Genomic DNA, 22,314 nt, shown 5'->3' on the forward strand with positions numbered 1-22,314 from the left:
TAGTGTTGGAACCAACTCTGAAACTTTGCATACGGAGACAAATACGTTAGTGAAAAAGTTGGTCGCATCTTATATAGATTTATCAGAATTAGATTAACTAGAGCAGGCTTATTCAGGGAGTTGAGATTTGTATCAAAGGATGAATTTTCTCATCAGCAGTGACAATAATAGGTATTGATTCAAACCCAAGAGATGTGGCCGAGGAAGCGAAACTGTACAAATGAGTTATGTTGTCTCCTGTTTGTAAAAAGCATTGTGTGTGTTGTTTCCAAGATGCCACTTCAGGACGCTGATTTTCATTGTATAAGAATGCCTTCTGTTAAAATAGCATTATTAGGTATAGTTCACTGCCATAAAATCAAACTCTTAAAAAATTGTTATTTATTTATCTTTAGAGGGGAAGGAAAGGAGAGAGGGAGAGAAATATCAATGTATGGTTGCCTCTCATGAGTCCCCTGCTGGGAACTGGCCTGAAACCCAGGCATGTGCCCTGTCTGGGAATCGAACCGTGATCGTGTGGTTCGCAGGCCCACACTCCATCCACTGAGCTACACCAGCCAGGGCAAAATTAAACTTTTAAGAAATGTACAATTCATGGTTTTTCATGTGATTATAGAGTTGTGCAACCATCACCATCTAATTTTGTTTTTTCATTTTTTCAGCTTTATTACTGAGGTATCATTGAAAAACAAAATCATGAGATATTTAAAGTATACATCAACATGATTTGATGAATAATTGTGGAAGGATTCCTGCCAGCAGGTTAACACCTCCATCCCCTCACATTTCATCTTTTGTGTGTGTGTGTGAGAACATTTAAGTTCAAGTCTTAGCAAATTTAAGTTATGTAAAATAGTGTTACCAACTTCAGTCACTATGGTTTATGTTAGATCCTCATACCTTATTCATTTTATAGCTGAAAGTTTATACCTTTAACAACCTTTTCTTATTTCTCCTACCGTCAGCTCTTGCGCAACCATCAATCTACTCTTTGTTTTCATGATTTTGACCTTTTTTTCCTCTTTAAGATTCCACATGTGATACCATCCAGTATTATCCAGTATTTGTCTTTCTCTATTCTGCTTATTCTATTTAGCATGATGCTGTCATGGTCCATCCATGTTGTCACAAAGGGCAGGGTTTCCTTTTTCATCACTGAATAAAATGTTCTTTTATATGTGTATGTATGTGTGTATATAACGTATGCATACCACATCTTTTTCATCCGTATGTCTGTTGATGAACCCTCAGATTGTTTCCATATCTTGGCTATTGTAAAGAATACTGCAGTGGACATGGAAGTACAGATCTCTTTGATATTGTTTTCATTTCCTTTGGGTATTAATCAGAAGTGGGGTTGTTGTATTATATGGTAGGTCTACTTTAAATTTTTTGAGGAATCTTCCTCCTGCTTTCCACAGTGGCTGAACCAATTTGCATTTTCACAGTGTAAAAGGGGTTCTTTTCTCCACTCCTATGCCAACACTGGTTACCTCTCGTCTTTTTGGTGGTAGTCATTCCAACAGATGTGAAGAGACATCTCATTGTGGTTTCAGTTTGCATTTCTCGGATGATTAGTGATGTTGGGCATTTTTCATGTATCTGTTGGCCATTTGTATATATTTTTTAAGTTTTAGAAAAATCTCTATTCAGATCCTCTGCTCATTTTAAAATCATATATTTATTATTATTATTTTGCTATTGAACTGTATGAGTTCTTTATAATGTTGAAATAACTATCCAATTTTAGAATAGTTTCTCTGTCCATGAAGAACTCCCATGCCCAGTATCAGTCACTCCCCATTCTTTGTCTTCTTTGGCCCTTGGCAGCTGTTACTAATATGCTTTTGTTTCCATAGATTAGTCCATTCTGGACTTTCTGGATAGTGAAATTACACAGTCTGTGGTCTTCTGTGACTGATTTCTTTTACTTAGCATGCTTTCAAGGCTTATCTGTGTTTTAGTATATATTAGTACTTTATTCCTTTTTATTGCCAAATATTAAGTTATGTCACCACATTTTGTTATCTGTTTGTGAATTGATGGACATTTGGTTATTTTCTTTGTTATGCTGTTATGAATAATGCTACAAGCACTCGTGTACCTGGGGTGGCTGTATGTTTTCATTCTCTTGGATATTTCTCTAGGGATGGAACTGCTGGTTCATATGCCAACTCTGTGTTGGAATTCACCATTATAAACAGAGACTTAATAGGTTTATAAGCATTTACATTATATTCTTTATGATAGGAAACAGTTTGAGAGCTAAATGCATATTTAAAGCCAAGTTATAACTTTCCATAACAAATTCAGATATGGTCTGAATTTGTTGGAGAAAACAGAATCACTTGGTGGATGTTTAAGGAGGAAACATTTCCAAGTTTTTCATTTTCATTATAGATAAGTTAACATTTCATAATGTAAATGTAGGACAATAGCAGTTCTTTTTCAAGATTTTATTTATTTATCTTTATAGGGGAAGGGAAGGAGAAGAGGGAGAGAAATATCAATGTATGGTTGCCTGTCATGGGTCTGCTGCCAGGAACTGGGAACCGAGAACTGGCCTGCAACCCAGGCATGTGCCCTGACTGGGAATCGAACCGCGATCGTGTGGTTCGCAGGCCCGAGTTCAATCCACTGAGCTACACCAGCCAGGGCAACAATAGCAGTTTTTAAATAGGTGCAAAGAGTGGCAAGAGGGAAAAAACAGGGGTCAGTGCAATGGACAAAGTATTGGGTTGGCCAAAAAGAGGTGTTTTTTTTGTAAGATGGCTCTAGTTGTGCTTAGTTGTCTTTAAATTCACTTTAAACAGTTTTGTTAGATTGTATTGTGATAGCTGTCATATCAGCATGCATTAAAAAAGCTTATCAAAATTGGTGAATTTTTGTGTAGCCACTTTAATATTGAAAATGGAAGAGAATAAGCAACACTTTCAGCATATTATGCTTTATTATTTCAAGAAAGGTAAATATGCAACTGAAACACACAAAAAAGTTTCATGCTGGAGATTTCTTGGTGGACGATGCTCCATGGTCAGGTAGACCAGTTGAAGCTGATAGCGGTCAAAGTGAGACATTAATTGAGAGCAATCAGTGTTATACCATGTGGAAGACAGCCAACATACTAAAAATATCCAAATCAATGAAGTTATTGCTGACAATGAAAAATGTGGTTTTCATTTTATGGGAAAAGCTAATTGGACTCATTGGCCAACTCCAATGATGGGGCAGGAGAGATGTGAAGAAAGAGAATAGAGCGTTGCCTTGCATATTCAGTCAGCATACTTATTTTGTACTGCGTCTGATACTGTTCTAGGCCTTGGAAATACAGAACAGAGGCCCAGCTCCTCTGGGTTACACTTACTGAGGGCAGCTGCTAAAACTGTATGGTGTGTGTTACGGCTCGGTGGTAAGACTTAGTAGGCCCATGTGTCCCCTTTATCTTCTAGACGGCCTCTCTGTGTTCCACAGAATAACTTGTTCATACCTCCACTATAGCAGGCAACACAGTTTAGGGATCTCATCTGAGAGTGTGAATTTCCAGTTTCTATCCACTCAGATCTATTCAAGAAACGAGGGATCACTTCAGGCACTGGACTGGATTCTGAGTGTGTGCGTGCAGCTCAGTGGCCCTAGCAGGTCACTCTCCTTAAGCCTCCGTTTTCTCATTTTTAAAAAATATTTTTACTTATTTACCTTTAGAGGGGAAGGGAAGGAGAGAGGGAGAGAAATATTAATGTATGGTTGCCTCTTGTGAGTCCCCTGCTGGGAACTGGCCTGCAACCCAGGCATGTGCCCTGACTGGGAATCGAACCGTGATCGTATGGTTCGCAGGCTCACACTCAATCCACTGAGCTATGCCAGCCAGGGCTCGGTTTTCTCATTTTCACAGTGGGGATAATGATAATAGTACCGACTGTTTTACATAAGGATTAAGTCTTGGGAACGATACCTAGCATAGTACAGAGAAGCCAGAAAATGGTCAGTAATCATACTATATCTTGTAACAAAAAAATGAAGTAACCTCAATATTAAAAATGTTTAAAATGGAAACATTTTCTGTGCTTTTCTATGATGATAAACTGAATTTTTTTCATTTAATCTTTCATGTACACGTGAACAAACTTAAAATATAAAAGCAATAATACATACCATTTATATATTAATTTATACCATTATATCAAATATTTTCCTTGCTTTGGCATATTTTTTATTATTAGCATTTTTACAGCTACAAGTTCTCAGGTCAAAGGTGACACATATGTGTAATTTAAAGCAGTCTACATATGAAATGTTAAGGGAAGCACAAGAAGGTTACGTTTTGAATAAAGAAACATCTGCATTTTGCCAGAGTTCACCAGAAGGAAATTGGATCATGTATCAGCTATGTGATTGAATAAGACTTTCATCTTTTAAAGAATTTTTCCTGCCTAAAATGCACATCCAGCCATTATTCTGAAACGAAGCTTGTGGTACATGTGTTGTGACATGGAGTTTGGGGAGCCCCAACACGTCCTGGTACTGGAGTGCAGCTGTGGCGTCTGCTGAACTTGACTGGAAATCTGAAATAACTTTGTTTAAAGCTTCTTCAGGCTTGCACATACAGATTGCTTTATTTTCATAACGAAAACAGTCAGTTTTTGCATGTTTCTTTTCAGACCCTACATTATTACTTTTTAGGAATTATAAATCAGTTCATCTTGTATGTATTATAAAACACTACTTTTTAGAAGAAGTTACTTACTAAATTAGAGAGAAGAGACGTGTTCCTTAGGGCATCTTTGAGCTGTAGGCTCTCAGTTGTCCCCTTTCTGCCTGCAGCCCCAGCCTCTCAGACCAGGCCTGTGTGCACAGGCCTAGCCAGGGTTCTTCAGCTCTGCTTCTTTCTTTGTTGAGTACTCTGCCAGGTACTTAGTTGTTGCTAGGTAGCTCTTGAATACATGGTTATATTGAATTTGTAAAAATTTAGCATGGGCATATTCCAAAGCTCAGGACTCCAGTGACTACTTGTCAAATCCAAAGGACACTGTGGTCATCGATCCACTGGACTATTGTATATTTGATCCTGTTAGCCACTCTTTGCTTCCTGAAGCTTCTTGTCCCTTGGCTTCTGTGGAGCCATATTCTCTTATCTCTTCACCAGCGTTGCCACTTTTTCTTCACAGTCTCTCAGAATTCCTTTACTTCTTCCTTTCTCTTGAATGTGGGTGTTCATATTGTCCAGTCAGAATGTTTTCTAAACAGATATAAGCTGGTGATGATATTTATCCACAACCAAAAGATTAACGTCTGTAAGAAAGGAGAGAACAGTAAGTAATGAGCATGAGACCTAGGGTAGTTGATTAACTGAAGAGTAACAGCAGCTGTTAACCTTGACGAGGAATCAAAGAAACGCAAAGTAATGAAAGAATAAGCTATCCATTTTTTACGTATTAAGTTAGCTGAAGGAGTTTTTAAGTGCCTTTTGCTAGTTAGGGTGTACTAGGCCTCCTCCTTTCATTATGCTGCTGATAGCATATGTTTCAAGAACCTCAAAGTTCATAGGTACTTATCCTACAGCAGGTAGTATTAAGTTCCTATCCAGCATCTGTGTCCTCCCATCCTTTTTATAAGAACCCTTTTGTCCAGGAATGCAACCCTCCCCCACATCAGGGGTGACCCCTGGTTGCTGAGTGGCCGAAGGTAACCCATTTCCTGGTGCTGCAGGGAGACGTGAGGGGTCTCAGCTGTGCTAATGTGTGGTGGTGCTGCACGCAGCTTGGCAACTGTGGTCCCAACATACATAAATAATTAAAATTTACTTACAATAGAAAATAATTAGACATGGCTTAACTAATTCAGTAAACTTTAACAGTAACTTGTCTGATCAGTTAAATATAACTTTATGATATAAATCTAAGAGAAAGGCAGGGTACAGAATTGTATATGTGCTTTTCTTGTTATATGAGAAAAAAATATGCCTGTGAAAAAACTTAGTGAAATCTGCCAAAAGAGAAGGCCGTATGTAAATGCACTAGGGTGGCACTATTAGAAAGATACCCGCTAGCCTCCAAGTAGTGAGAACCTAGTGGGGGATGTTGGAGAGAGAGTCCTGCTAGTTGTCTCCCTGGCTGGGTTTTGCTGTGAGACTCCAGGTGTGCTCCCTATACTCCTGCCTGGGGGTGGAGCTCAGACGGGAGTGGGCGGATGGAGGGGGAGGTGGCTAGCTCTCAATCTCCAGTCAATTACAGAAAGATGGGTAGAAGCTAAGATCATCTCTCTAGTCTTTACTCTTTCGCTACATTTCTTCCCAATCCAGTAACAATTCTCTGTAAATAATTTGCTAGTGATTTCCTTCATGTATAGTCTTCACATCCTTTATCTACTTGCTTTCTCCACCCTCCAATTTTTGACTGTTGAATTTGTTGTTTTTTTAAATCCAGTTTTCTTTGAGCACTTTCTCTCTTGAGTCATTTTGAAATGGCACATCAAGGCTCTCAAAATACGGAAAATATGCAAACAGGTCTGGGCTGTTCTGTTGGGTTGCAGTAAGCACACCATTTTCATGGACAAATTAATTATCCTCGGTGTTCTGTTAAAACAGAGCTAGTATTAATAACCATAAGGGTTCTGCTGAAACAGATTCATGTTGTAAGGATGTTGAGAATGTATTTCTGGCAGGGTTAAAACACAGAACCTATGGCGTATTTGATTTCTTCTGTAATGTTTTATAAACCAGCAGAAGCAAATCTAGCTCCTGTGAAAATTTCTCATAGGAAAATATGACATTTGTTGAGGTAACAGATACTGAAGCAGATGGGTCAGGGTTAAAAGGAGGAAGCTGACTGGAGAGCTTGAAATGGGAGCCCTACCATCTGGTAAGATGTGGCATCTGTGGGACCAACCTGGGAATGGATCCTGACCGTGTGATCCGATGTACAACCATGGGCGACTCCGTAGCTCTCTCTGAGGTCATTTTCTCTACTTTAAAATTAGGAGAGCCATCTTTGCCACCCATATTTATTATGATAATTAATCCATTCACTTGTCGGATAATTATTAATCACCTACGGTGGGTCCAGCATTGCCCTAGGAACATAGCATTCTAAAGTAAAAGATTCAGTAAAATGATACATTGGCTTCTCTTTCATTTATGCTAAAAATATGTGCAAATTTTAAAGCGTTGAGTTGAGAGGAATTGGGGTATATAACAAAATATCAGCTATTTGTTGGCTATACTTCAGGGAGTTCTTTGGGGAATCTGCAGAAATGTGTTCCTTCCGATGTATTACTCTAAGTGGCCTGCTGTGTTCATGGCCTTTCCATGGCAGGCATGAACCTGAGCAAATTTTGGTGTATTCTGCTTAGTTTGGTAATCCATGGGTTTGTATTTTTAATGTGGTTCGTGTTTTATTGTATTTATTATTCATCCTTTCTAACAAAATTGTTACGCCACAATGTCTTACCTACTTTTTTCTCTTTTAAATGAAAAAGAACGCATTAGGCAAGAATTTTGGCTGATGGGCTCTGGCCACGCCGTACAGGTATGGTTTTCTAATACGGTGTCAGCGTCCTGTACCTTCTGTTATGTAAATCATGAGTAACCATGGTGGGCAGAGCGGTGCAGAGATTTCTGAAATCCTGTTTTTGTGGAAATAGGCACAATTTTTCTAGCAGAGGTCTTAAATGATCTAGACAGAGACTTATGAAATGATTTGCTTAAATATGATTAAATTGTATTTGCCTGTGAAGCCAATTCTTTAAAGGTGCAAAGTGTAAATGATTTTGTTTATGGCATTTCATATTCCTAAATCTGCTAAACATTATACAAACACTTCAAAGGACAGTGAATTAAATTTTATATTTACCTACACGTACCTTACAGATTATTGCATGTGCTTTTTGTGTGTGTGTGATATTCGAAATAATTTGCTGCCACCTGAAGCAGCCGTTCCCACCAACACCTATTTCCAGACTTGTTGGGGTCTTTTATCTTTCTTCCACCCCCAGGGGGAAAGGGAATTCCAAAGTTTTACTGTGAAGGGAATTTTGTCCAGCAGATGTGACAGCTTTTGACATCTGGAGACGGATCTTGGGCCTGATGAAGAGGTAGTGAATGTCAGTGAGAGAAGAGCAGAGGTACCTGGCTAGGCCTCTCAGATCCCCGCCCCCTCCCCCCCTCCCCCATCAGGTCGAACTGTAGCAGACCGACCTGGAGAATTCTTATGTAACTTTTACTGTGGTTTCCAAATTAATTATACCCTTGTGCAGTCTTACTAATTCTTGTCTCCAGTTGGAGGGTAGGGGAAACTAATTTCCTTTTTCTGTCTTTAAATGTGTAGGCTTAGGACAAGACTTAAAAACATGACTTAAAGCATTAATCTGCCTTTGAGGGGACCCCCCCTCCCCATTCCATTTCCTGTTCTACTGGACATGCTTCTTGGGAGCATGTTTCTCTGCAGAGGGTAAGGAGAAAGAATGAGCAGTGCAGAAGCCAATGGCTGCAGTCTGTTCATCCTGATTTATTAGATAATTACCTCATTGTCACTACTACATGCCCATATTAAAATCTTTTCTTTTTATTAAAACCATAATTGGAAGGGGTAACAAAATGTCAGCCCAAAGAAAGCTAAATGTCAGAGGATTTACTTAGTATCTACCAGGAAAAATACAGCTATACCAGTTGTTTGGGACCTTGTACAAGTCAGGAAGTAGTCATTCCTGTTCTTAAAAAGCTTACAGCCTAACCAGAACAGAAATACATGAAAAGAACTGAAGTGGATGGTTTTAGGTGAGGGGGAGTCCCCTAGACAAATTGCAGCCAGCAAGTCTTGGAAGGCGATGTCCACGGATTGGACTAGTGTCTTATTAGTTCAGGGTGGCTTGGGCAAAAGTGTTGAAGCAGAAATGAATTATCCCATAACAGGGCTGACACACTGATTTCTTGTAACTAACTAAAGCAGCTAACAAATGAGAAATGAGAAGAGACGTGGGAAACGGGCACTCATGCATGTCTTTGGGAGTTAGCCTAAGCGGACAGTTTAGATAGAAGCTTCTTGGGGATCCCTGCCTGTTCTGTCTTTCGGGTTGTGCTGGGCCGAGGGTGGCGTGCAGTCAGCGTGTGTTCACTGTGGGTCATGATCAGCAATATGGCCTAGAGTAGTGCGTGCATTTTATTAAAATAATTTTTTTCAGGATGTGCATTTTAGTTAAAACCCATTTGTGGTTCACTGCAGTGGATGTTTTTTAGTGTAGGTAATTAAGACAGGAGAATTTAATTACGTGTAAGTAAGTGAAAAGCTTTAGTGGATCCTGGGTCAGTGGAGTGCTGTAGGCAATTAACGAAGGTAATAAAATTGAGTACTTACCTCCAGATATACATCAATAGAAGTTTTTCTAGTTAGTAAATTTACGAATTGTTGCATTCTGAAGCGTCGGTTGTCTTTCTCTTGACTTGCTCACATGTCTGTTACATGAAATAGAACTTTATTTTTGTGGTTTTATATCCTTTGGGGTTAAAGCATGTTTTCATTAGGGGGAAAGATAATATTATTAGAAGGTGAGTTTCATTATAAAAATGCACCAAAAAATAGAAAAGATAAGTCTTGTGAGAAATTTCAGGAAGGATAAGAAAGCCCCTCCTTCTCGCTTTGAACTGTCTCAAGGTCGGTTTGAGAATGGACGTATTGAGTGGAGCGAAAAGAAACATTAAGTTATCAAAGAGAGAAAGACAGTGGGTGCTGATGCAGAGCCCCTGAGCCAAAGGAGACCTAGAGAGGAAAGTTTCAGGATGCGGTCTTGAGGTAATGAATGCTACAGAGTCAAGTATTCACAGGGGGTTTTGGCAGCCTAGACATCTGTTGAATAACAAATACCACTAACCATTTATCATCTGAGGATAACTTTGGGTTATGTAGAGGACAGGGCCAAAAAAGGAAACTATGGAGATGCAGTCCTGGTTTTGTGTCATGCAAGTAGGGAAGGAAAACTAATTTGAATTTGATGTGGATTTAGTGTTTACTCTTTACGTGTGTTTTCTTGGCATTCAGGTTCACTCATGCGGGATATTATATATTCAAATGTTCTGGTGGTTTTCAAACTGGGTGTGATCGTAGGGAGTTCTTGAAATCATTTTACTGAGTTGTACTAGTACTAGGGAAAAAAGTAGAATTAAAAAGAGAGGATAGTGAATATATTAAGGAAAATACCGTTTAATGGACCTTGTTTCTGTGTTATGAGTACACATGGATGAATAGATAATGTTGGATGGTAAAATCTAGTTCTTACTGTGAGTCATGGTCACAAGTGTAAAAAAATGAGTTAAGTTGTGTGTGTCTAGTATGTATGTGGTGAAGCCTGATTAAGTTTGCTTTGGGAAGGTGAGTGGGCAGATGCAGTGGCAAAGAGCAGTTCTCTGGTGTCACAGAGACGCTTTAGAGACGCTTTGAAGTCGTAGAGTTCTTGGCAAGCGGCTCATTGGTGGGTCCGGTGAGGTTCCTCACAGCAGGTCCTGGGCCAAGGTGCTTGGCTCTTCGAAGTGATCATGGCCACTGCGTCTAGAAACTGACATTAAGGTCAAGAAAGGAAATTCATCTGGTTCTGGAAAGCAGGTGTTTTCTCTGCCAACTCCTACACTTCTGAAGGAAGCCATGCCTTTTAATTTTGTTCTCCTGAGAATATTTTGGAGCTTTGGGGGAGCATTGCTTAGTTGTGAGGAAAAGGAACATTAACCTTAAGTGAGCAAGTTTGAAACGGAGGGCAAAATATCACTCAGGGATATGTGTACACAGGGGTGGGCAAAGGAGGTTTACCGTTTTAGTATGCAAAACAGGGTTTATTCCTGTATCATTATTTATTAATTACTGTGGTTTTTTGTATTACAGCTATAAATCTACTTTTGTCCACTCCGTATATTGAATGTGCAGATTATCCAAAAAATGTGAACTAATACTGAATCCTATATTGGGTAAACTATCATGTAAATTAGTTTCTTGGGCAAGCAATGGTTTAGTATTTTTTAAAATAAATTATTTAAATGTGCACTGCATTTGTTGGATCTTAATTTACTTGATTAAAGCTTTAAATGATTACTTAATGAACGGTGTTTGTGATAGAGAAAGATGGAAGTTGTGATGCTTTACCACACACTTTTTTTATGTGACTTACTGAATACAGTGATTCTTTAGTGGAGCAAGAGGACTGCATATATTTCAAAGAAAACCAGTATTACTGGAAAGGTATTGGAAAGACCGTTGGACGAATCGAAAAACGAAGAGTAAGTAGTTGGTGCTAGATAAACTTCAGAAATGTCAGAGCACGGCTAAATGAATTCAGATTTCCTGCTTTCCAAACCAGTTCTCTGTCTCCCACTCAATATTGTTGTTTTCTTTTTGCTGAAGTACTGGCTGTATTGATTACTCCCAGAAAACAATTCAATGTCCAATGTTAGTCCCATGTTAGCCGGGTATGGATTTCATTGCAGAGTGAGTCTGTACTGCAGGATGTATCCACTTTGAGCTCAGATGGAGCTTACGGCCATGCTAATTATTTAACATCAGTCTCCTTGGCAACAGGTAGAAGAAGTCTAAGCAAACAAACAGATGGACTCAGAAGAACTTAAGTGAACATCAAGTCATAGAAGAGAGCAGCTGGCCTTCCCCGGAAGGCATGCCAGCATAATAGCATTAGCTTGCGAGTCTGCCCGCACTCTGCAGCTGGCTGGAGGTCGGAGCTGTGCTGCAGACAGAGCCATGGCCTCCGGGTTCCGGTGTGCATACCCCCAGAGGGCACCTCACCCCCGTCTCTACCTTTGACTCTCTTCTCCTTTCTCCTCTTTTATTCTTAGTGTATGTATGTGCCTGTCAGAGTAACAGATGGTGACACCAACTGGCAGCAAGGGACCCTCTTGGCCATACCATTTCTGCCTGCCGTTCAGATTTTGCACATTCTAAGTCTTTTTACAAAGAAGGAAAATGTAGCCATCTCCCCACTTCACAGAGACAGGTGTTTGAAGAGAAAGAGAGAAGCAGAGAAAGCATATCAGCAAAGCTATTTATTACTTGAGTATCCCAGGCACTATTCCAGGCTCTAGTTGCACCCGCAGCCTTGCCTCTTGGCAGTGAACTTGGCTGGTGCATTTCCTGCTCTTGGCTGAGTCACCGTGCCCCCGTTGGCCCGGAGCTGTAGTCAACATTTATAGTCTTGGAACCATTGTTCTTTTGGAGCAAGATTGTGCTTCACCTGTCTTATTTGAGGCAGGTGGCCTGTGGGCTGTGCTTGTGGTGGGCTCCACAGCAAGGTTTTCCAAAATTGGGAATCTGGTGGTGCTGGGACCTACCCCAGAGGGTGCATCGTGGCTGCTGTCCGTGTGGTAGAATGACCTGGGGTATGTGATACTGGGAAATCCAAACAGATCACCTCTTGATTCAGTTCACCAGCTTCTTACTGAGTGCTCGGAAACTAGATGGTCTGCAAAACTAAATTGATTGTTTTGCTTAAGACTTAAAGTGAATGGAAGTGTAGGTTGGCCTTAAGGAAGTCCATGTTTAAATTGTTTCTGCGTAATGACTGTTAATAATGTTACGCAAGTATTGGAAGGTAATTCATACAAATGACTCTTCTGATGGTGGGCATTTATTGATTTTTGTGCTTTCCCCATCTTTCTCTAATGTTTTAGTATTGTTTATATAATAATAGTTTGTTAATAATAACACAAAAAAGCCCAAGATGAAAATTTCAGATTTTGTTGGTGTTGTTTTTCTTGTTTGTTATCCATTTGTCCCACAAGACTTTCAGTTCCGAGATGGCAGAGACTTTGCGTTTATGTTCACTGCAAAGCCTCTGGTGCCTGGCACAGAGCAGGCCCTGTGTATCCATCCAAAGCTTTGATTATCTTCGTCTGTTTTAAAAATGTATTTTATCGATTATTCCATTACAGTTGCCCCAGTTTTCCCTCCTTTGTCCCCTCTGCCTGGTATACCCATTGCCTTCAGCAGTCCCTCTCTTAGTTCATGTCCATGGTTCATGTGTGTAAGTTCTTTTCTCCATTTCCGATACTGTTCTTAACATTCTCCTGTCTGTTTCGTGATTACCAATTTGTGCTTCTTTTTTTTAAAGATTTTATTTATTTATCTTTAGAGGGGAAGGGAAGGAGAGAGAGAAATATCAATGTAGGGTTGCCTCTTGTGAGTCCCCTGCTGGGAACTGGCCTGGAACCCAGGCATGTGCCCTCACTGGGAATCGAACCGTGATCGTGTGGTTCGCAGGCCCGTACTCCATCCACTGAGCTACACCAGCCAGGGCCAATTTGTGCTTCTTAATCCTTACAACTTTTCTCTTCTTTCTTCCCTTTCCCCCCCTCCCAGCTGATAACCCTCCAAATGATCTCCACATCTGTGATTCTGTTCCTGTTCTGCTTGTTTGCTTAGTTTGTTTTTTAGATTCAGTTGTTGATAGGTGTGTATTTGTTACCATTTTGATGTTATAGTTTTGATCTTTTTCTGATATAGTTCCCTTTAACATTTCATATACTAAGGACTTGATGATGACGAGTTCCTTTAGTTTTACCTTTTCTGGGAAGCACTTTATCTGTCCTTCCATTCTAAATGGTAGCTTTGCTGGATAGAGTAAGTTGTAGGTCCTTGCTTTTTATCACTTTGAATACTTCTTGCCTTCTAGCCTGCAAAGTATCTTTTGACAAATCAGCTGACAGTCTTGTGGAAACTTCTTTGTAGGTAACTCTCGGCTTTTCACTTGCTGCTTTTAAGATCCTTTATCTTTAACCTTTGTCATTTTAAGTATGATGTGTCTTGGTGTGGTCCTCTTTGGTGCAGCTTGTTTGGGACTCTCTTACAGAACAGAGTTTCTGTAAGTTGAATGGGGCAGAGCCTTAGGTAATTAATTGCCAGGGGCAACCCTTGTCACTGCTGTGTGGCTCTGTGTGGCGGAGGGCTTGGAGAGGAGACAGTGTCTGTGTGGCCAGACACTGCCTGGTCTCTGGAGCTTTGTCTGGGAGGATTCTGTCTCCTGGCACTTACTTCCCTGTTGCCAATCACTTCATTTTCTCCCCGTATGCCATTGATGCCCTTCCAGTTGTCGCCCTGGTGCTGAAGCCCAGAGAGAGTGGATCTGTGTAAGTCTTGAGGCCCCTTGCAGGCCCTTTATGAGGAGTTTCCTGAGAATCCCACAGTTTCTTCCCCCACCCCAATCCCCACTGGTTTTCACAGCCATAAGTCACGGGGACTTTTATTCCTGGTGCCGGAACCCTGGGCTGGGTGGTCTGGTGTGGGGCTGGGATTGCTCACTCCCCAGCTCTCCCTCCTGATTTTTGTCCACCAGAAGTGGGTGTGGGACTGACTGCCTGTTCTGCACCTCTGTGCCTCTCCGTACCACTGTGGCCACTCTGCACCGCTCCGCGAGTCTCCGTCCTCCAACCTGTCCCAATAAATGTGGCTTCTTGAAATCCTTGGTTGTCAGACTTCCATAGGGCTTGATTTTCTGATGAATCTAGGTGATATTTGTTTTGTAGTCTAGTTGTAATTTTTGTGGTAGCTGTGTGAGGAAGTGAAATGTGTTTTCCTATGCCTCCATCTTGACTGGAAGTCCCAGATTTATAAAAGCAAAGTCATGCATAGATTATTGATCTTGAATTTTTCTAAAAACAAATAAAAAAAACAAAAGAGCTTAAAATGAGGATGTTTGTATTAATTTCATTTGGCTATATTGTTTGAGGTAACATTATTTTTTGAAAAGTCTAGTATTGACTTCTAATATTCATTGAGCACATACTGTCTTTAACAATTTAAAATATAAATATGAGTAGTCATCTAATTAGGATTTTATTTTATTAAGAATTTTTTAGTAACTTTTTAAATAAACATTTCAGATTTACCCAAAAAGAGAAAGGATGTAATCAACCACCATATATTTATCATTCAGGTTCTATTCAGATTGTTTAAAAGCTATTTTTGAAAAATTGAGTATAAAATACAGGGCTTCCATATTATCCTTCCTTCCCCACTGTGTTGCCATTTGTTAGGATGAGTATACTAATATTGGTATTATTTGTACTTAACGTCCATAGTTTTGTATTAGACTTCATTCTTTCTGTTGTATGGTTCCAGGGGTTTTTCAAATCCATAATGTCATTTATCCACCTTTATAGTATCAGGTAGAATAGGTTCACAGCCTGAACATATATCCCATGTATCACCTAATAACCTCTCTCCTTTTCTCCTGAATCTCTGGCAACCACTGATCTTTTCAGTTCCTCTATAGTTTTACCTTTTCCAGAATGTTATCTGTGTAGTCTTTTTAGATTGGCTTCTTTCACCTACCAATATGCATTTAAGGTTTTTCCTTGTGTGTGTGTGTGGTTTGATAGCTCATTTCTTTTTGTTGCTGAATAACATTCCGTTGTAAGAATGTACTACAGATTATTTATCTGTTCTTCCTTAGCTCACCAGGAAGTCAGAGAAAAGGGGGCCTTGGAGACAGGTTCAAGGGGTTAGCCTGAGGAAAGCTCCCACTGCCCGCTGTTCCCCTGGTCTCATGGGGACCCTTAGAGTTCAGGAGGTGCATGGCTGAGGGGGAAGAGGAGGGAGATGGGAAAGGTGAGGACATGCTCCCAGGAAGGAGAGAATGTGCTGGGTCCTAGTTGTGAGGGTTTTCTCTGTCTCTTGCAGGCAGGAATCTTAAGGGAGGTCTCAGGGGAGGATCTTAATAGAATATTCATCTGTTTTCCAGGTGTGTCATTTCAGAGTCATGGTCTCCACTGGTTCGTTGGCACCAGGGTCAAGGGTTGTTAGCCATTGCAGCTGGTCTGGAGGTCAAACGTGGCTTTGCTTGTCTGATTTTGCTGCTTGCCTGAGTTTGGACGTGAAATACTACTGAGTCCTCGATGTTATCCTTGGGGAGGAAAAGTCGGAGGGTCCAAACTGCATGACCAGCAGTATGCTAGAGAAGGAAAGGTCATGCTGTGGGGAGAGGTCCTTGTATTCCCAGTTCTGCCCATTGCTAGGCACCTGGGGCTTTCCGCCCTGGTCACCTTTTGTACCCGGCCTGTCTTGCTCTGCTCAGGTCTGCCTACCACAAAAGGATGTCTGGTAACTTTTAGGTGACATGACACGCTTACTGAGTTGGTATAAACCCTGAGTCTTGGCATTCAATAATGTCAGTAATTATTTTGTAGTCATTAACATGTGTAGATTTCATGTGGCAAAAGGAAACCTGTGATTCAAAGGCAGGAAATGAAAGGGTAAGGCGAACATGGCTACTAGCAGTCGAGGAGATGGTGCCCCCGTCTTGCATTTTGGCTGGTTTTGGAGAATATGCCAGATGCTCATGTAGGAAGAGGAAGGATTAGACTGAAGAGTTTACATTTCCAGTTTAAGAAGCTATACTTCTATGCTTTGTGTTACTTTATTCATCTGTGATAGGAAACAAAGTATTCGTGTACCTGAATTTTATAGGTAAACAAAGTTAACTTTCAAAACAGTAATTTTAAAAGCACTTCTGAAATGAGTGGCTTGTGTTCGTGTAACTCGAAGCGGGGCCTACTGAGTATGTGGACTCTCTGTCTGCACGCCTGGTGCGGGAGCTGTGGGCCTCCCGTGACACCGTTCTGCACTGACAGGCAGCGAAGGAAGCACATGACTGCGGACTCTGGGCCCTGACTTCGGAGCCCACTACAGTCCCTCCATCCCATTGCCTATTCTTTCCTTTTTGTTTTGTTTAGAGTCAACTTTTTGCCTTGGACTGACCCTCTCATACTGCAGAAAAAAAGTACAATTTTTCTGTTCTATTGATGGATCATCCACAGGTAGAGGTATTTTCCAGAGTAAATGCCAGGAGTTTTTTTTCAACTGGCATTTTATTGAGGTTTACTTTTCCCCTCCTCTCATTATACAAAAGTGGAGTTAGCTTTTACTTTTATGAAAATTATATATATATATATGTGTGTGTGTGTGTGTGTGTTTAATTATTATTTTAGTTTTTAATCATTAACATTTGGGAAACATCAAGACTTGGGGCTTATAAGGACTGTAAAGTCCCTGATTAGTCAGTCTGTCATTTAAATTTCAAATCAGATTAATTTGACCAAATATGCATGGTGGTAGTTTCTCCTTGGGGAAGGTTGTTGTACTGTGATGTGCAGCCACATTTTCCACGTGGGAGCCACGATTCCCTTTGTTCAGGACCCAGTGGGAGGAGCAGCTCGAACCCCGTCACGAGTCTGCTCTCTACCAGTTCAGCTTTCTGCTCTCTGGTCAGCGTCAGCAGATGAGTTCTCTTTAGAAGGAAATCAGCTGTCCTGCATTCGACCTCAGGGTGTGCGTGGCAATTAAACCTTGGGTGTCAGTGATGCCAGGGTGTGTGCGTGAGTGTGGGGATAGCCTCTGACCAAGGACTGGAACTGAGGCTGGGATTTATTTTGCTGTGTATGCGTGTGCCCATGTTTTTGTGTTCATTAGACACAGGATTATTATAACTGTGCATAATATACATCCCTATTATGTCCCAAAAAGTTGGGGCAAAAACGTCTGTGTTATACACAGCAAAGCATGGTAATCACAGCTGGAAATCCAGTGCTGCCTTCTCAGAGTGAGATTTTCAGTCTGAAACACTGAGCGGGAGCATCAGAGCCTGAGTTCCTCCGCCGTCAAGGACTGTCAGAATGGCGTGTCTTTGATTACCTTGAGCGAAGGATGATGTAGGCCATGGCAAATAATTCGGAAAGTTTGAATGGCATTTTTTCCTTGAAGCGGGTTGCTTAAATAATAGTTTGTTCTCTCTTCCTCTCCCTTTTCTTTGCTGTGTAATTTTATGCAGTCTTTCAATGTTTTTTCATCTGTCAATAAAATAACCTTTTTATCCTTCAAATAATGATTGATGCTTTGGAGCCTTACAGTACAACCTAGATTTCCTTCTTTATGGTCTTTAAAAGGTTCGAAGTCTATACTGCAAAGAATTTTATCCTAGTGATTCTAAGTAACTGGTTAAAGCTCTTCATTGTGCTGGGTATCCAGCTCCTGTCAATGGAAAGGTGCTGTTTTTGAGAAATGGGCTCTTGGACCAGTTAGACTGGCTTCTGTGGGCCACCCTGGGAGCCTTGAGTATAGGGATGTGTGGGAGGTCTCTGTGTGGGCTTCTGAGTGCAGCGGGCTAACTGTTGCTGTGTCTTTAAATGCACTACTGGGAAGAAAGGAATGGCCATGTAGTCAGTCAGCTGCCCAATTCAATGAGCAGTTATGAGAACGTCTCGTTTCCATTCAGTGAATAGTGTATATACTTCTACCAGATCATTGTTCAAAAGTCACTTTCGCAGAAAGACTTTCCTTCACCGTCTTAAAGAAAGTTGGACAACCTGTCGTCTCTGCCCCTCATGCTCACTTACAGCACTTTACACTATCTAACACACTGTACATTTTATTCCGCTGTCTTTTTCCACCAAAAGGTAAGTTCCAGGAGGGTAGGGGTGGCACCTCTCGTTCACTGCTGGATTCCGGTTGATAGGACAGTCCCCAGTTAATGTCGAAAGAATGAGGGTTGAATAGCTTATGCTAGTTAGAAGCAGGTGGCATCCACCGTCTCCGCCCCTGTGCACCGTACCAGGAGGTGCATCGCCTTCAACCGGGGGTGCGCAGCCTTTTGGTGTCTCCGGGCCACCCTGGAAGAAGAGTTGCCTTGGGCCACACATTAAGTACATTGTGACACGTCATCACAAAAAAATCTCATAACATCTTAAGTGGATTTACAGTTTTGTGTTGGGCTACATTCATAGCCATCCTGAGCTGTATGTGGCCCACAGGCTGCAGATTGGACATCCCTGCTAGACCAAATTTAGCCAAAAATATGGGCCTTTAATCGTAAGTAGGCATAAACAGCCATATTTGGCTGGGAGAATTTCTTCCCTAAGTCCTTAGTCACAGTGACAGACTTCTTGGATGAGAGTCTTCTCTGAAGCAGATGCTAGGATGTCCTTGAACATAACTGTGATCAGCCCAAACACCCAGAACCTCTGATGGGAAGACAGGCTGAGAGCCTCTAGAGGTGGAGAGCTGGGCCTCTGGCATAGAGAAGGTTGATGCCCTGTTCATTTGAGGACTCGGAACTTGACTCCTCAGCAAATCAAACACTTAGCTTAAGCATCAATATTACCAATGGAAAAATCTCTAATCTTTTTGATACTACTTAGTAAGCCCTGAAATCTTGATACTTAATGTACTAATTAACATCAAGATGTTGAGCCATATATCACTTATGTTAATTAGCCAACCCCAAAATATTGAGTCAGATTAATTTCTGACACACTTCATATTACTCTAGTAAAGTATTTAAACTAAATGACCACAAATCCAGTGTAACACTTAGGCATCTGGAGTCTGGGATTTAATATGCATTCAATTTATGCAAACGAAATGTAAAAAGAGAGGTTAAGAACTTTGATTCTATAGTTTGGCGCTGCATTCAGACTCAGTTACAGACTCACTAGCTGGGTGATTTATGGCAAGTTACCTCGTACATCCAAGCCTCAGTTTCCTTATCTGTGAAATGGAGTAAAAGTACTTAACTCATAGGGTTTTCATGAGGGTTATGTAAGCATTCTTATAAATCCCTTGGCAGAGTGCGTGTTAGCACCATACTAAGTACTCAATAAATACCAGAATAAAATTGTATTCACTTATCAAAGATTTTTTAAGTGTGCTCAGCACTGTTGAGCTAATTCAGGGAAAAAACAACTGGTAAATCTGAATTCTAAGTATATACTTGGATTATAAATGGATTGCTGAGTGGGATCGTATAGACTGAGATTAAGAGCAAAAATCCTTAAAAGATCAAATTCCACTCTGTGGAACAATGTTCTGTTAAAACAGAACAATGGGACAGAACAGAGAGCCCAGAAATAAACTCACACCTTTATGGTCAATTAATATTTGACAAAGGAGCGAGAACATACAACAAGATAACAAAAACAAACAAAATAACAAATAAACAAAAAACCCCTCAGACACAGACAATAGTATGGTGATTACCAGAGGGAAATGGGCGGTGGGTGTAGAAGAGGGTAAAGGGGGGATAAATGGAGATGGAAGGAGACTTGACTTGGGGGGGGTGACCACACAGTATAATATACAAGTGACGTATTATAGATCTGTACACCTGAAGCCTATATAATTTTATTAACCATTGCCACCCTAATACAGTCAATAAAAATAAATGATTGAAATGAACTTTACACAAATTAGATGTACACGAGGGCTTCCAAAAGAAATCCTTATAGTAAATAAATAGATTACACCAGCAAAAGCCAAGATTTTGGGATTGCCTTTTCTTTAAATGAACTTTGCTCTTTGTCATCACACCAAAGGATGTAATGCAACTTGGAGTGCTTTCTTTTGCTCCCTTTCCTTTTTCTTTCCTCTTTTTGTTTTTCCTTCTCTGCTGAGACTAGGAGGAGGTAAAAAGGAACATATAGAGCTGCATTTTCTGGTTTTAAAGTAGCAGGCTTGAATACATTTGAAGGCCATAAAAATGTGGATATAGTTTCTCTGTCTCCTCTTGCTCTGCCCGCCTGCCTCTCCCTTTGTCTCTCGCAAATGATCAAGGCAGCACTTGTTTTTAAAATGTATCCCGTCCTGTGACTTGTTTGCCCTGTGAACAAGTATATGACTATTTACTTAAATACTAGCTATTATTAGGTAATGATTTATTTAATAGGACAATGCATGAGGACTATGAAATTATAAGATGACACCTCAAGTCTCAGTTTTTAAAATTATTAGAAGCTAATTTCAGGAATGCAAACTCATTGGAAATAAGTGGGGCCTATTAGGTTAACCTTAAGAGTCTAGCATTAGTCCTCAATAAGGTCTGTTTTGGAAAGCAATAGTAAATATTATTACCTGTTCAATATTTTTGGAAAGAATTATTATATTTATTAAGTTTTCAATCAAGTAGAACAAAATGCAAATTAAATATAAAGTTTACAAATAAACCAGTACAAATTAATGTGCAGTCACACATCAGCTATCTAGAAATCATACATAGCCACATGATTTAGTATCCTAAAACCAAATAAATAAATAAGTCATTAGGCAGCTAAAATGTATATCATAAACTTTTTAACTCAAACTCGTACTTATTATGAAGCCACCATAACCAAACACCAAAAGGTCTAATGAATCTTATAAGGTGGTTTTTAAGTTATCCAGTTGTTCCAGTTACTACCCCAAAGTTTAGTGTATTAAATACCACTATTTTATTAGGGTCATGGATCTAGCTTAGGAATTTGGAAATAAGCAGCCTAGTGAAGTGGGCTTGTCTCCGCATAATGCCCGTGGTCACGGTAAGGGCATTTCTGATGGCTGGGGTCCAGAACAGTTGGCAGGAACCCGTATGCATGGCCTCCTCGTGTGGCTGGGGTGTCCTCACAGCCTGGGTGTGGTAGCTGAATTTCCTGTGTGATGGGCCAGGGCACCAGGTGGGAGTAAGGTGAAAGCTGCCGTCACTGTTTGTGACCCAGCCTCCTAAGGTCACATGGCATCATCTCTGCCCTCTGCTTTGGTCCGGAGAGTCACACGCCCGCCCAGATCCATCAGACCTCTTGATGGAGAATGGCAAGGTCACACTAGACAAGAGCATGTAAGATGAGAAATACTACAGTGACAGTCTTTGGCTAATACCACGGAGCAACGTCTTCCCTCTGGCCACAACAATTCACATCATTCCCGTATGAAAAATATACCACACCTTCCCCAAGACCTGAGAAGTCTCAATCCATTATGGCATCAGCACAGTTTCAGAATTCATCCTTAAATCAGGTCCAAGTGCAGATTAGACTCCCCGGTGTTAGATTCTCAAGAGAGCTCCTCTTGATCTGAAGATGGTGAGTTGTCCCCAGAGTGGGTCAGCCTGGTCCTCCCAAAGCTCCAAGAAGGTTACCTGTTCCATTTTGCAAGAATTTTGATCATGCTTGGAGTAGCCTATAGAATTTTGTTATACTCTAAACAGGAAAGCTTAAATTTAGGAAAGGTATTTACCAAATAGTATATAACTTGCTTCAAGAAGATAAAATAGATTTCCTAGTAGTATAGACATAAAATTGGCTACTAAAACGTTTCATTGATTCAATCAATTCTTCTTAGGTATGTGGCTAAAATGGGATCAGTGGGCAAAATAGACTTCTGCTGTAATTCTTGCCCTCTGTCCTTCTCTCCTGGTGCTGTGTATTGGAAGAAATGTTCCTAAAGTGGTTGGCCCAAAATTGCTCAAAGAAAGGAAGACCACACGGCGTGATGTCAGTTTGGTGCCAGTGAAAGATAGAGTCTTGCTGTT

At 40.6% G+C, this 22,314-nt stretch overlaps 1 protein-coding gene across 1 annotated transcript in view; it reads left to right on the forward strand.

Moving 5' to 3' along the window:
- Positions 1 to 22,314, forward strand: part of ARHGAP42 (Rho GTPase activating protein 42) — a 251,945-nt gene that overhangs the window by 13,460 nt on the left and 216,171 nt on the right. The gene's annotated exons all lie outside the window — the stretch shown is intronic.

This window comes from Sturnira hondurensis, unplaced genomic scaffold (genome assembly GCF_014824575.4).
Source record: "Sturnira hondurensis isolate 20B ecotype Veracruz unplaced genomic scaffold, ASM1482457v3 Scaffold0020489, whole genome shotgun sequence".
In the NCBI taxonomy this organism is placed as follows: domain Eukaryota; kingdom Metazoa; phylum Chordata; class Mammalia; order Chiroptera; family Phyllostomidae; genus Sturnira; species Sturnira hondurensis.